This window comes from Ictidomys tridecemlineatus, chromosome X (assembly GCF_052094955.1).
Source record: "Ictidomys tridecemlineatus isolate mIctTri1 chromosome X, mIctTri1.hap1, whole genome shotgun sequence".
Taxonomy (NCBI): Eukaryota; Metazoa; Chordata; class Mammalia; order Rodentia; family Sciuridae; genus Ictidomys; species Ictidomys tridecemlineatus.
The window spans coordinates 4490668-4503261 of NC_135493.1; the positions used below are offsets into that span (position 1 = coordinate 4490668).

The window sequence follows — 12594 nt, forward strand, 5'->3', positions numbered from 1 at the left end:
TGCAAAACCAATGGGCCAGTTAAACAAGGTGGTTGCAATTCACTGGCAGCCTGCCTGCTTTTCCTGTCAATAAGTTCAGTTTCTGCTCCACAGCTCTCAACAAGTAGCTTGCTGATACCTGGGAAAGAAGGGAATAGGCCAGAGAAAAGGTGTGCGGGCTGGGTGTGGTGGCACATGCCTGTAATCCCAGCAGCTCCAGAAGCTGAGGCAGCAGGATCACGAGTTCAAAGCCAGCCTCAGCAGTTTAGCAAGGCACTAAGCAACTCAGTGAGACCCTGTCTCTAAATAAAATACAAAATAGGGCTGGGGATGTGGTTCAGTGGTTGAGTGCCCCTGAGTTCAATCCCTGGTACAAAAAAAAAAAAAAGTCTGCAGCAAAGGGGCCCACTGGGAACATTTGTGAGGTAATGTTGAGATTGGGGCAGTGCTGGGTGTAGTGACAGCAACCCAGAAGTATGACAGACAGCATCTAAACAATCTCTGCTCTACCTCGTACATGTGTCCTCTCTTCAACCCAAGGCTCAGCCAGAGCTCCTCCTACTACTTCAGAGGCCAAATCCAAGAGGCATCATGCATGCCAAATGCTAAAATGGCTTTACAACTGCCAAGATTGCTCCTAGGCACAGGCAGTGGTAGCAAAGCACTTACCCAGCAAGGCAACAATTCATCATTTTCTGTAAACCTGATGTTGTCCCAGCTCAGACCCAAGAATTGGGGTCAGTTATCAGTGCTGATAACATTGCAAGGGGCAGGGGCAGATATGATTTACAGCTAGCTCCTTAGAGCCTTAAAACCTCTTTGAAACAAATGAGCTCAGGGTTCTGTCCCAGAGGAAGGAACTTTGAGGAGGGTGATGGGGGCACTGCTCAGTCCAAGTCATACCCAGCTAGCACGTTGCTATCTCTGACTTTCTTCCAGGGTGAAGGTACTCCTCACTTTTAGAACAGAGGAACTGGTCCTGACTCTTGGACTTTTCTTGAACTTTTCTTGAACTTGACATCTTGACTGTAGGAGAAGATTCAGACTGCACCATCCTATGAGGCAGTGTAACCATCAATCATGGAATCTGACACCCTGTAGTCTGAATTCAAATCTTAGCTTTGCTACTGATTAGCTGTATGGCTTTGGGAAAAGTATCTCAACTTCTCTCCTTTTCTGTTTCCTCATCTGTGAAAGAGAGATGCTACTAACAGAATCTGCCTCATTGGGCTGTGGTGACAATCAAAGGTATTATATCTCTAATGTTCGTAGAACAGTTGCTAGTACATGGTAAACCCCACCAAATAGTGACTGGTGGCACCCTCTTCCCCAGGGCCTCCATTTGAGTCCTGGCAGCAGGTATCTTGGCCCTGTGACCACAACTACTGTTTGGAATGCAATTTTGTCCACAAAGCAATGTGGATTGTTTTTCTGTTCTGTCTCTCCTGACTACAATAAGAGCCCTATGCTGAATGCCCCATTCCTAGAAGAAGGCCTGGCATGTGGCAGGTACACAGTGACAAAAGAAAGAGTGGGTACAGGAATCCCCCCCCTTGTAGTGCATGATTCTGGAAAGAGTGCCAACATTAAAATGATACTTACTTCAGGGCTAAGGGTATAGTTCAATTGGTAGAGTGCTTGCCTCACATTCACAAGATCTGGGTTCTAATCCATAGCACACCACACACAAACACACAAAATACTTGCTTCAGTGCAAATACAGTTGGGTGTCTGAGAGCAAAACACACGTAAAAAGAAGTGAACTTGCATCAGATATCCTACTGTGAGAGTGACAGGAGCTGGCCCAGGAGTCAAAAGATGAACTTTGGGAGACTTTACACACACCATTTCTATCTCCATTATAGGAGCCAATTTCTCTAGCTTAAAATGTTCATTGTAAACCACACCCCGCAAAAAAAAAAAAAAAAAAAAAAAAAAACATGTGAAACTTATATTTAAAAAGACATTTTGGAAAACAGGTACATTTTGACAGGAGCAGTCTGAAATTGCCACAGGCATAAACACACATAAATTGATACTATTTGGTTTGTATCTGAGAGCCACAGGCAGCTCAGCCAGCTACAGCCAACTATTTTATCTGAAGTGCATCTGTCATGCTGTACCCAAGAAAATGAACCTGGACTAGTCAAGTGGATAGATAATAATTTTACTACCTTTGCTTCCAGAAGCTGTATCTCATTTTGGCAGCAATGGTCCCATCCCTGACTCCTTAGCACCTTGGAGTTATCACTACATTGATGTCCCAGAGCTCCCCAAGCCCTTCATGTCATATCTCTCTTCAAAACCTTTTGCAGGCATGGAGTACTTAGCAGGAGCAAGCTTCCCCATGAGACCAGAACTGATCAGACAGGCAGGTCTATGATCACTTGCCTTCAGGCTTTTAGCCCTCCCTTCTCCCATGTCTGGAAGTCGAGGATGGCCTGTCTCTGTCTACCTGATGCTGGGCAGCCAGCCAGCTACACGCCTCATGCAATCACATAGGGTTTTGAGAAGAAGAAATGTCATATTCCTGAGCTGGTGCATGAAGCACAGTAATGCTGACTCCCTGGCAAGGGAAGGTGTGGGGCCCCCTGATTGTGCCCATGTTTCACCACAACCAACACCATCCAAGAGAAATTGAATCCCGCGTAAGGATAAGATCAAACCAATAGCTCAGTACCTCACCCAAAGTCTCCACAGAGCACCTCAAGGTCAGAGTCAGCTTATAGGCATGTCTTTGCTTTTGGGGCACCCCTATGGCAGCCCCACACAAAAGGTTATCCATTCCCTTTCCAGGACTGTGGGCACTTACAACCATATCCCACTTCCCCATAGTTATGAGTTCTCTCACTTGCTGTTACTTATGCTAACATACAACTGAGAAAGGAAATATAATGGAGAGTGGAAAGCAACCTATATAAGAAGCTTGTAGACCAGCAAGATAGCAAAGATGCATTTGAAACAGCTCATGCAACCAAATGCCAATGGCTAAGCAAACCATCACCCCAGGACTTACTCCCCCGTGTTGGCCCTGCAAATTGAGCTACTCAGCGCTTCCATTTGCAGACATAAACATCAACTTATGAGTTCTGAAAACACTATCTAAGCCAACATTTGGACTCAAGTAATGCTAACAGGACTGCATAATCAGTAAACTCCCTTTTCCGCTCTGTGCCTTTACAATATTCTCAGAGAAGAATGCACAAGAGTCTTACAGATAAAAACTGACATGGAACTAAGTTACTAGTACATAGAAATATTGGATTTTGAGTAAAATATATTTCACTCTGCAGATAAAGAGAACAGAGATTTTTTTTCCTTATCTGAAAACAGAACCTTGTGCAGAATTGCTGAAATGGAAGTAATTATCAAGAACTGAGAGCATAAATCAAGAAAAAAACCTGTTCTTCCCTTGTTCTGAAACTTTGTAGATGAAAAAAAAAAAAAAACAATACAGAGCAAATGAAATGAACCTGGACCACAAGGATCATTTGGTTACTTTCCCCTGAAACCCATCTGATGTTTCACATCTTTCTCAGATACAGTATAGTTTATCCCACCAACATTTTGATAAGAGCAGCTCCCCACCACCTCCAGTCACCCTTCCCTACTATTGCCCTGGTAAATGTCAACAGGCAGCTCTTGTGTTGGGGGGTGGGCTCTGAATTAAAGTGTCCCTGTAGCACTTGATGATTTCTCTGTTGTAAACACTCTCACTGTGAACTATTTCAAGCTACCAAAATGATGTCAACCATCTTGCAAAATTTCTAAAAATGTAACAATTGGCTTTCAGGAACCAGTATGAACCAGCTTAGCCCATGTTCATCCATCCCCTGTCTATGTGCTTCCTATGCTTTCTACTCTGGGGTCATAGAGATGGCAAAGACATAAATTACCAAAGAATAAGGCTGACAGTTATAATAGTCGACATATGCATGCTGCCCTTTGATTTATAAACTGTCATCTAGAAATAGTTATTGTAGTTAACCTTTTTGAAAGTGCTAACGTGCTGCTGGGATGTTTTACAAGCATTATCCCACGTAATTGTCATGTCAACAGTAGAAGATAGGTACCATTAGCACTTCCATTTTACAGAGGAGAAAACTGATGTTCAAAGAGGCTTAGTAAGTGATCAAAGCCACCTACTTCATAAGTGGGGGAGCCAGGAGTGTAACTTAAGCCCCCGGGTTTGTGCTTGGCAGTAAGAAGGAAGCACAGTAGAAGAAAATGGTATAAGAATAATAGTTGGACTCAGTCAAAGAATCAGGAGGGAAAAATCCCAATCAAGCCAATGGGTTTCAATATTGTCTTAGCAGTTTCCCTTATCCTACAATTCATGGATAGAATTATGGGGTGGGGGTGGAATTACATTTCTATTTTCACTTACCTCTAACTGAAAATTTAGTACTTCTTCAATTATGAATGTTGGCAACAAACCACAGAAATATTTACAGAACCCCTGACTTTGTCACCAAGAGAAAGCACAGATATTTTTACTTCTTATTACAGTCATAGCAGGAATCTTCAAATATCACTACCTTGAAATTACAGTAATTATAAGACCTATTGCTAGATCTTATTTAATGTGTTAAGCACAATAAATTAATATCTCACAGGATTGTTACAGCAAAACCACTTTGATTTAATTAGTATTCTTTCTGATCCCATTGCTTTATTTTATGCATTTGAAACATTTGTTTTCGGGAGAAAGGAGTCCCAAAAATTTCCTAAGAGAGTCAAGGGTATCCACGACATTCTATCCTTCCCAAGTAATTTCTCCAGCACCCAGGACTGATCCAATTCCATTCCTAAAGGCCTCAGGACCAGCTCAGCACCAGAGAGCCCCGAATCAACCCACTGCAAATGTCAGAAGGATCCTCTAACCTCCAGCCTCCCCTGTTCCCTCTTCAGGGATGATGAACTTTTTCATGGAAAGTGAGGTTCTCCTGAGATAGAAAGATAAAGCTGGCATGCTTGTTTATTTAGTATGGCTGGGCTCATTCACACAGAGGACAAGCCCATGGCCTGTAATTGTTGATGGGCCCTCCAGCATTTTTCCCCAGTGAGAAAGCTTGATGCCTATGAGTCAATCCTTCCTGAGAAATGGTTGAGGAGGTTTCAGAGATGAAAAAGTAGAGGGGGAAAATGAGGGAGGGGCAGGGGACAGTGTGAGTCAGACCCCCAACCACTCTTCCAGGGCATCCTAGGAGATCAGTTCAATGGAAAAGGGGAATTATCCTGCCCTTCTGGGGTTGAATCATGCCAGGGTGGCTCTGTTCCTCTCTGTCTGCGTTTCCCTTGGTGAGGCTTTTATTTTAGGCCAAAATGAAGGGCCCTGAACCCAGCAAGTGTCTACCACAGAGAAACTCTGGAACAAGTGGGTTATTAACTTGATGGAAAAGTACTAATATAGTGTGGGTCTTCCAAGGGCCATAGAACCAATCTCTTCTTGGCTAGAGTATCAAGGTGTCCCAAGCCCAGGGCCACCTGTATTTTAACAGATTAAGGAAATGAAGCTGCAGTTCAGACTGTTCCACTTCTACTTCAGACTGGAGGTTCTTTGAAGTGATAGGGGCAAGGACAGTGCACCTTGCCTTCCTAACTTGCACCCACCGAATCTAACTTGTTGAGAAAGAATTCCTTTTCTTCTTACCAACTCTGCCATTCCCTGGCCATGTGATAGAAAGCAAGAATTTTACCATTTCAGTGCCTAAGTGTCCTTCTTTATTACATGGAGGCAATAATATATTTTATCCAGCAGGTGCTGCTGCAAGGGTTTAAAAGAAGACATTGTAAAGTCTGGAGCACCATCTCTGATGCAGAGGGTGAATGCATTAGCTAAGGATCAGCTGTTGTCATAGCTCTTCTCAACATGAAATGAAAGGCACCCAGCATACATGCTTGATAAGGAGGGCAGGCTTGGTAAATATCCAGGAACTTTCTCTTCCTTCTCATCCTGCCCATGCATCTTATCAGTTTAAACCCAAGGATGGTCACAAGGGACTGTACCAATGCGTATTCACAAAAGGAAGGCTGACAATGTCTGTGCAGAAGTGGGTTGATAGCCTTCTGGGTCTCATGCCTGTTGTACTCCCCCTCGATATCAAATCCAATGCCCAGAACACTTTCTTCACTAGGCAGGAAAGACTCCATTAGTACTGTTAGTGTAAGCTCTAAGATGCAGAGAGGAAAGGTTTGATATCAGTATCTGCAACCAGCTCCTTTTTAAAGTCAAGGGCAAGGATGAGGCCCCAGAGCTGGGCTCTTATCGTTGGAATCCAGTGCTGGAGTGTCCCTCATATACCACTTCATGTTAGCCACATCCTGCATAAGGAGGAACCTGAGCCCTAGGAATGGGAACAGCTGAAACAACTCTGGCAGAACTGGCCCTAGGACAGAAGTCTCCTGGTTCTAGGTCTCTCACTCTTTTGGCTCCCCAAAAGAGTCTAGCAGTCTCCAGACACTTTGTGAACACACCCCTAAGAGAATCAGAGGAATGCCCAGCACAAAGACCTGTCTACCAGGAAACCTTTGTGGGATAAAGAATTCTCTGATGAGATGTGATACTAACCAAGTTGCTTCTCCACCCTGCTTCTCTCTGATCAACCTTTACAGAAATGATAAGAAAGACAAAAATTATATAAAAAACAGTTAATTGCTCAAAAGGTAGAAAATTCAACTGCCTTCTGTTTCCACTTATTCTAAGTTATAGGTCAAGTATATCTGGTCTCATTGCTATGAGTTCCCAGATCCAGGCAAGTACATGACCACATAGTTTCACTACAAGGCTTAGGGGTGGGCACCCAGAAAAATGGCCCATTCATTCACCAGGGACTTCTGGATCTTCCTAAAGATACCCAGGGGCTCTGGACACTTGGCCATCTCTCACATTTCCTCAGCCACCTGCAGCTTTCAGCATCCCTTTCAAAGGAAGTCAGTTTGACTTCTGAGGTACCCCTATTCCAAATGCATCTCCATCTCCCATACTCAGTCTTTCTTTCACAAATCACCCCTACCTTCAATCATGTTTAATAATATACCCCCCAGAACCAAGTCTAAGGTTATTTCTGGATCCAGCCCAATGCCTACTTTACTGCAGAACATGTGTGAAAAAACAGAACTTCTACCAATCCCCTAGGGAGCAGGGATAGTTAAAAAAATTACACAACTCAATAAGTGACACTTATGCTTTACAAGCCAAGCATTTTACTACTGAATGTTTACCTAAAATATATGGAAAATATATGTCCATATAAACACCAGTATGCCTAAATTGATGGCAGTTGTATCTATAGTTTCCAAGTAAACTGGAAACAATCCAAATGCCCATCAATAGGTGAATGGCTAAACTGTGGCATCATCCACACAATATAATACTTTTTAGCAATAGAAAACAATGAATAATTGATATGTGTACACAACATGAATGGATCTCAGCCATTACACTGAATAAAGAAAAAAGAATCCCAATTTTATGGCTCCATTTACACAAAACTCTGGAACATTGCAAACTGTATACCAGTGCTTGCCTGAAAATGACAGACAGGGGCCAGAGGGAAGAACCATCAAGGGTCATAGGAAAATTTCGGGCTGATGAGTATATTTTTTATCTTGACTGTGGTGATGGTGTACACATGTGTCAAAACTGATCAAATTTTACTTTAATATCTATGGTTTCTTGTGCCTCAATTATACCTCACTAAAGCTATAACATAATTATAGTTACACAGCTGCTTGTCTCGTAAAAAATTCAATTGATTTTTTAAAATAAATGACAGTGGAATGTATTACATTTCTTATTACACATATAGAGCACATTTTTTCATATCTCTGGTTGTATATAAAATATGTTGTGTCTTCATGCATGTACTTTGGATAAGCTGCTTGTCTTTTTGCTGATATCCCTGAACCTCATATGACACCATATATGGTACCAACATTCTTCACTCATTGCTCTATTGGCCCTGTGTTCTCTTAGCTTTCTGGATAAGAACCTCCAAAATACTTTCATTTGCACTTCTGGAGAGCTCCTAAGACAATGGTCTAGAGAGAAGCAGTTTATGAAGGAAATTGCACTTTACAAAGATCACTTTGCTATAGCATGGAGGCACAAGCCTCTAATCCCAGCTACTCAGGTGGTTAAGGCTTGAGGATGGCAAGTTTGAGCCCATTCTGGCAACTTACTGAGACCATGTCTTAAAATTAAAGGGATTGGGATGTGGCTTAGTGGTAGAGCACTTGCCTAGCATTCATGAGGCCCTGGGTTTGATCCTCAGTACCACCCAAATAAATAAATAAATACATAAGACATTAACACAAAAACAACCTACAGTCATTTGCAATACCTTTAACTGAGATTAAATGAATACAAGAAGCCTTGCATCCTGGACCTTCCACTGTTACCTTTTCTTTCCCACCATAATATCCAGCCAATCCATTCAGAAATAAGACAGAAAATGCCATGCATGCTCCAAAGGTAGCTCTCAGGATGACAGGCCTGCCTTGTTCATCATGCCATGTTGGCAAAGGGCAGCTAATGTCAGCATGATTAAGCTCTCTGTGCTGCCCACTATTTAGTTGAAGTTGAGACTGCCCGACCTCCTTAGGGTCACAGACAGGATTGCTGATCTCCAAATTTTCATAAACTCAGTCATAAAATCTTTCCAAACCTGCAAAATTCACAAAACAAAAAATAAATCTTTTTTTTTTTTTTGGTGCCAAAGATTGAACTAAGAGGTGCTTAAGCACTAAGCCACATTCCTAGCTCCTTTTTTAAATTTTGAGACAGGGTCTTGCCAAGTTCCTTAGGGGCCTTGCTAAGGTGCTGAGGCTGGCTTTGAACTCCACATCCTCCTGTCTCAGCCTCCTGAGCCACTGGGATTACAGGTATGTGCCATCATGTCTGGCAAAATAAACCATTTCAATGTGTACAATTCAGGGGCATTTAGTATGTTAAAAGTGCTGTGCAAATACAGTTTCTAGCTAGTTCCAAAGCATTTTCAACACCTTAGAAAGAAACTCCATATCCATTAGCAGTCACTCTTCATGCTTCACTTTTTAATTCAGCCCCTGACAGTTCATTTTTTCTCTCTTCCTATGAATTTACTGGTTTGGGACATTTCATATAAATGGAATCACACTCCTGGAGGCCAGAATTCTGAAATCCAAGTATTGGCAGGGCTTCCTTGTGAAGGCTTTGAGGCCTCCAGGGCTCCGTGGTTGTCTCCTAGCTTCTGGTTGTTTCTAGAAATCCTTGATATTTCTTGCCTTATAGATTATCACTTCAATCTCTGCCTCAGTCTTCACATACCCTTCTGCCTGTGTATCTTTTTGTGTCCAAATTTCTCTTTTATAAGGATCCTGCTAGTCATAGTGAATTAGGGTTCATCCTAATAACCCTTCTTGTAAGTTGATTACATCTGCATAAACCTTATTTCCCAGTAAAGTCTCATTCATGGATTCTGGGAGTTAGGATTGAAACACATCTTTTTTTTCTCTGGGTAGGGGGAGGTGGGGGTCAAAATTAAACACACCAACACCATTCAAGTCTCTGAAGTAAATACCCAGAACAGTTGTTGATGACAGTATTTCTATCATGGATTCAACTCCACATCTCTGTCCTGGTGAAACACCAGTCAGGCTTGTCTTTGGAGTAATAGCCATCTGTTGATTCTGCCTCTCAACCATCTGTCAGGTCTGTCTCCTTCTACTGCCCTGGCTGATCTTCCTCACCACTCCCCTGGATTCCTGCCACAGCCTGCTCCCAGGGGAACTTCTCTGTCTCCAGTTTCTGCTTTCCAATTTGTCCTCCATAGATCAGTCAGAACAACCTTTCAAAACATTGATCTCACCAACTTCCTGGCTCAAATATATAGTGGCTCCCTACTCCCTCCAGAAAAAGTTCCAAAGCATGGCCTTCAGAGTACTTCACATATGCTAGTCCTTCTCTGCCATGGTCATGGTGTTCAGTCTTCTGGACACCCAGCTGCTCCCAAACTCATTAGATCAGGGCCTAAGCAAAGCCCTAGATGCTTGAAGGTGATGGCATCTTCCTGTTGCTTAGTGATCTCTGAGCCATATGTATCCCTCTACCATCCCTTCACCCAATATCACTTAGTTTTGACCTTTTTGGCCTCTATCCATCCATTGAGAGCTTACTTGGGGGCTGGGATTTGCAGCTCAGCAAGAGAGGTGAACTTCTGGCATATGTCAGAGGGTGTTAGATTCTCAAAAAAAAAGGTCTTGAAGATGATAAAGCTTCAATTGACCATAAGCTCCTATAGTGCAGAAAGCACTCCTGACTTACAATTCATACTCGGTGCTTAGGTACCTCATAAATAGCAGGTGCTCTGGAAATGCTTGAGCAATCCATTCTGACTGTGGAGCCCTGAGAAACTTTTAGAGAAGAAGTGCCGTCCAAGTGGAACCCTAATGAATGAATGAGATTTTGACAGGGGAAGAAAACACAGTGGGAAATGCAGTGGTGAACTCAAAGGAACTGCTTTATAGGAATTAATTTTCTAGAAACAATTAAATTAAAAGTTTTTAAGCAGTATCTCTAGTAAACAGAAATGTCCCGTAAGAGTTCTTGGGGTGGGGGGGAGTATTCTATAGTTGTTTTGTTTTCATAGTTCATTGGCATTATATTTATTTACTGGTCTGTCTCTTCCACTAACTTAGAAGTTCTGTGATGACAGCATATTTCTCATTACGCATACACATTGTATCAAGTACTTAGGAAATACATTATTGGGTCCACACTGAAAATACCCTAGTGTAACTATTATTATCACTGGCAGTCCTCTTACTAAATATACCAATGCTGCCTGTTTGTTTGTTTTTTTTTTAAAATCCCTACTGGTGGAGTAAGAAAAAAGGAATACTTACAAAAATTAATGTTTATATGGGCCTTTAGAAAGCTACTGGATTCTTGGGGCTGGGGATATAGCTCAGTTGGTAGAATGTACAACCCTCACGTGAACAAGGCCCTGGGTTCAATCCCCAGCACCTCACAAAAAGAAAAAAAAAGAAAGAAAGAAAAGAAAGAAAGCTACTGGATTATTGAAACTTCCTCTTTCTCCTCCCCTTTCTCCTCCTCCTCCTTCTTCTCTATCCTCCTCTAAGAGTAGTTGGAGATGAGGTGGTGGAAGGTAAGCTGCAGCCAGCATCACAAAATGTTCTGGATGTTAGGCACATAAGCTTGACTTTCCATCTCTGTGTGCTGGAACGTGGCAAAGCCAGGACTGTGTCATAGAACAATCCCATATGAGGTTCATAAAGAGATGGAAAATAACCATTATAACCTGGAGCAACAGCCTAGACTGAAAGCAAGGGTCACTGATGTAGGGGGTAACCAAATAACCACAGGGTGGTGATTTTGCAAAGGAGAAGACAAGAAAGAAAATTAGCTGCCTCATAAAAGAGCAAGTTCTCAGTCCCTGGAAATATATATCCAAGTATATGCCAGGAAGTTCCTTTAACAGACACACTTAAAACAGAATTCAGGCAACAAAAGTGAGGTTAGGCTACATGACTTGATGATTCCATCTAACATAGACATTTCATGACCACAGCTTCTAAACTGCTGGAGAATTATTAGAACTGAAAAAAACAATTGATGAAGTATGTAAAGTGTTGATGATTTCATATTGTCTATCATGTGAGTGTCAACATTATTGAAATTTGGGTTGGAGTGGTCAGGGAAGAAGATTAATTGAATTTTATACACATTGAGTTGAATACAAAAGAGGGCTAGCCATGTGTGCAGTGGAATTGACAGTCCCAAATTTTGTCAGGTACTCAAATGATAGGTTGGAGATCCACATTTGAGATTCACTGATATATTTCATATGCTAAACAACCATGGATGTGATGTACACAATAGGAAATAAAACCCCATTTACAAAAGGAACAAATAAGATAATATCCTTAAGAATAAACATGGCAAGCAATGCATACAATTTCCCTAAAGAAAATTCTACATACCTTATATACAATCAGAGATATGATAAATTCTTGTATAATGGTGTATTAAGAATTGTAATGCAAAAATAAATAAACAAATAAAAGAAAATTCTGAAACTCCTAAAAGCCTCAAAGGTATGTGAGAACAAGTGGAAAGGATCTCTTGCTCTTGAATAAGATGACTCAACATCATCAAGATGTCAATTCTCTATAACAAATTATAAATATCAATAAATCCAATAAAATACCAACAAGCTTTTTTAAATGTTGCTAGATAGTTTGGTATTAAATCATACATGCAAAAAGTGAACACAGAAGAATAGATAAGAGAATAGACAAGAGAACACATTAAAGAACACTTTTGGTTCTAACCAAGGTAGGGTAGCACCATTTCATCCAGGTGCTTCCTCTTACAACTAAAACACCAGGACACATTGCAATGTAATATCCTTAACAATATTGGACTACAAATTTACAAATGGTTAAGATGGTTAATTTTATGACATATATATACCATGTATCATATCATATATATCATATGTAATATATTACATATATGTAATTCCATATATGTATTACATATGCATCACATATTACTATCATATATAACATATATTACATATGCATCACATATATTAATATCATATATTA

The 12594-nt window shown here is 41.2% G+C and overlaps 1 protein-coding gene across 2 annotated transcripts in view; it reads right to left on the reverse strand.

Annotated features, from left to right (window-relative positions):
- Mamld1 (mastermind like domain containing 1) overlaps window positions 1-12594 on the reverse strand; it is a 99204-nt gene that overhangs the window by 63233 nt on the left and 23377 nt on the right. The gene's annotated exons all lie outside the window — the stretch shown is intronic.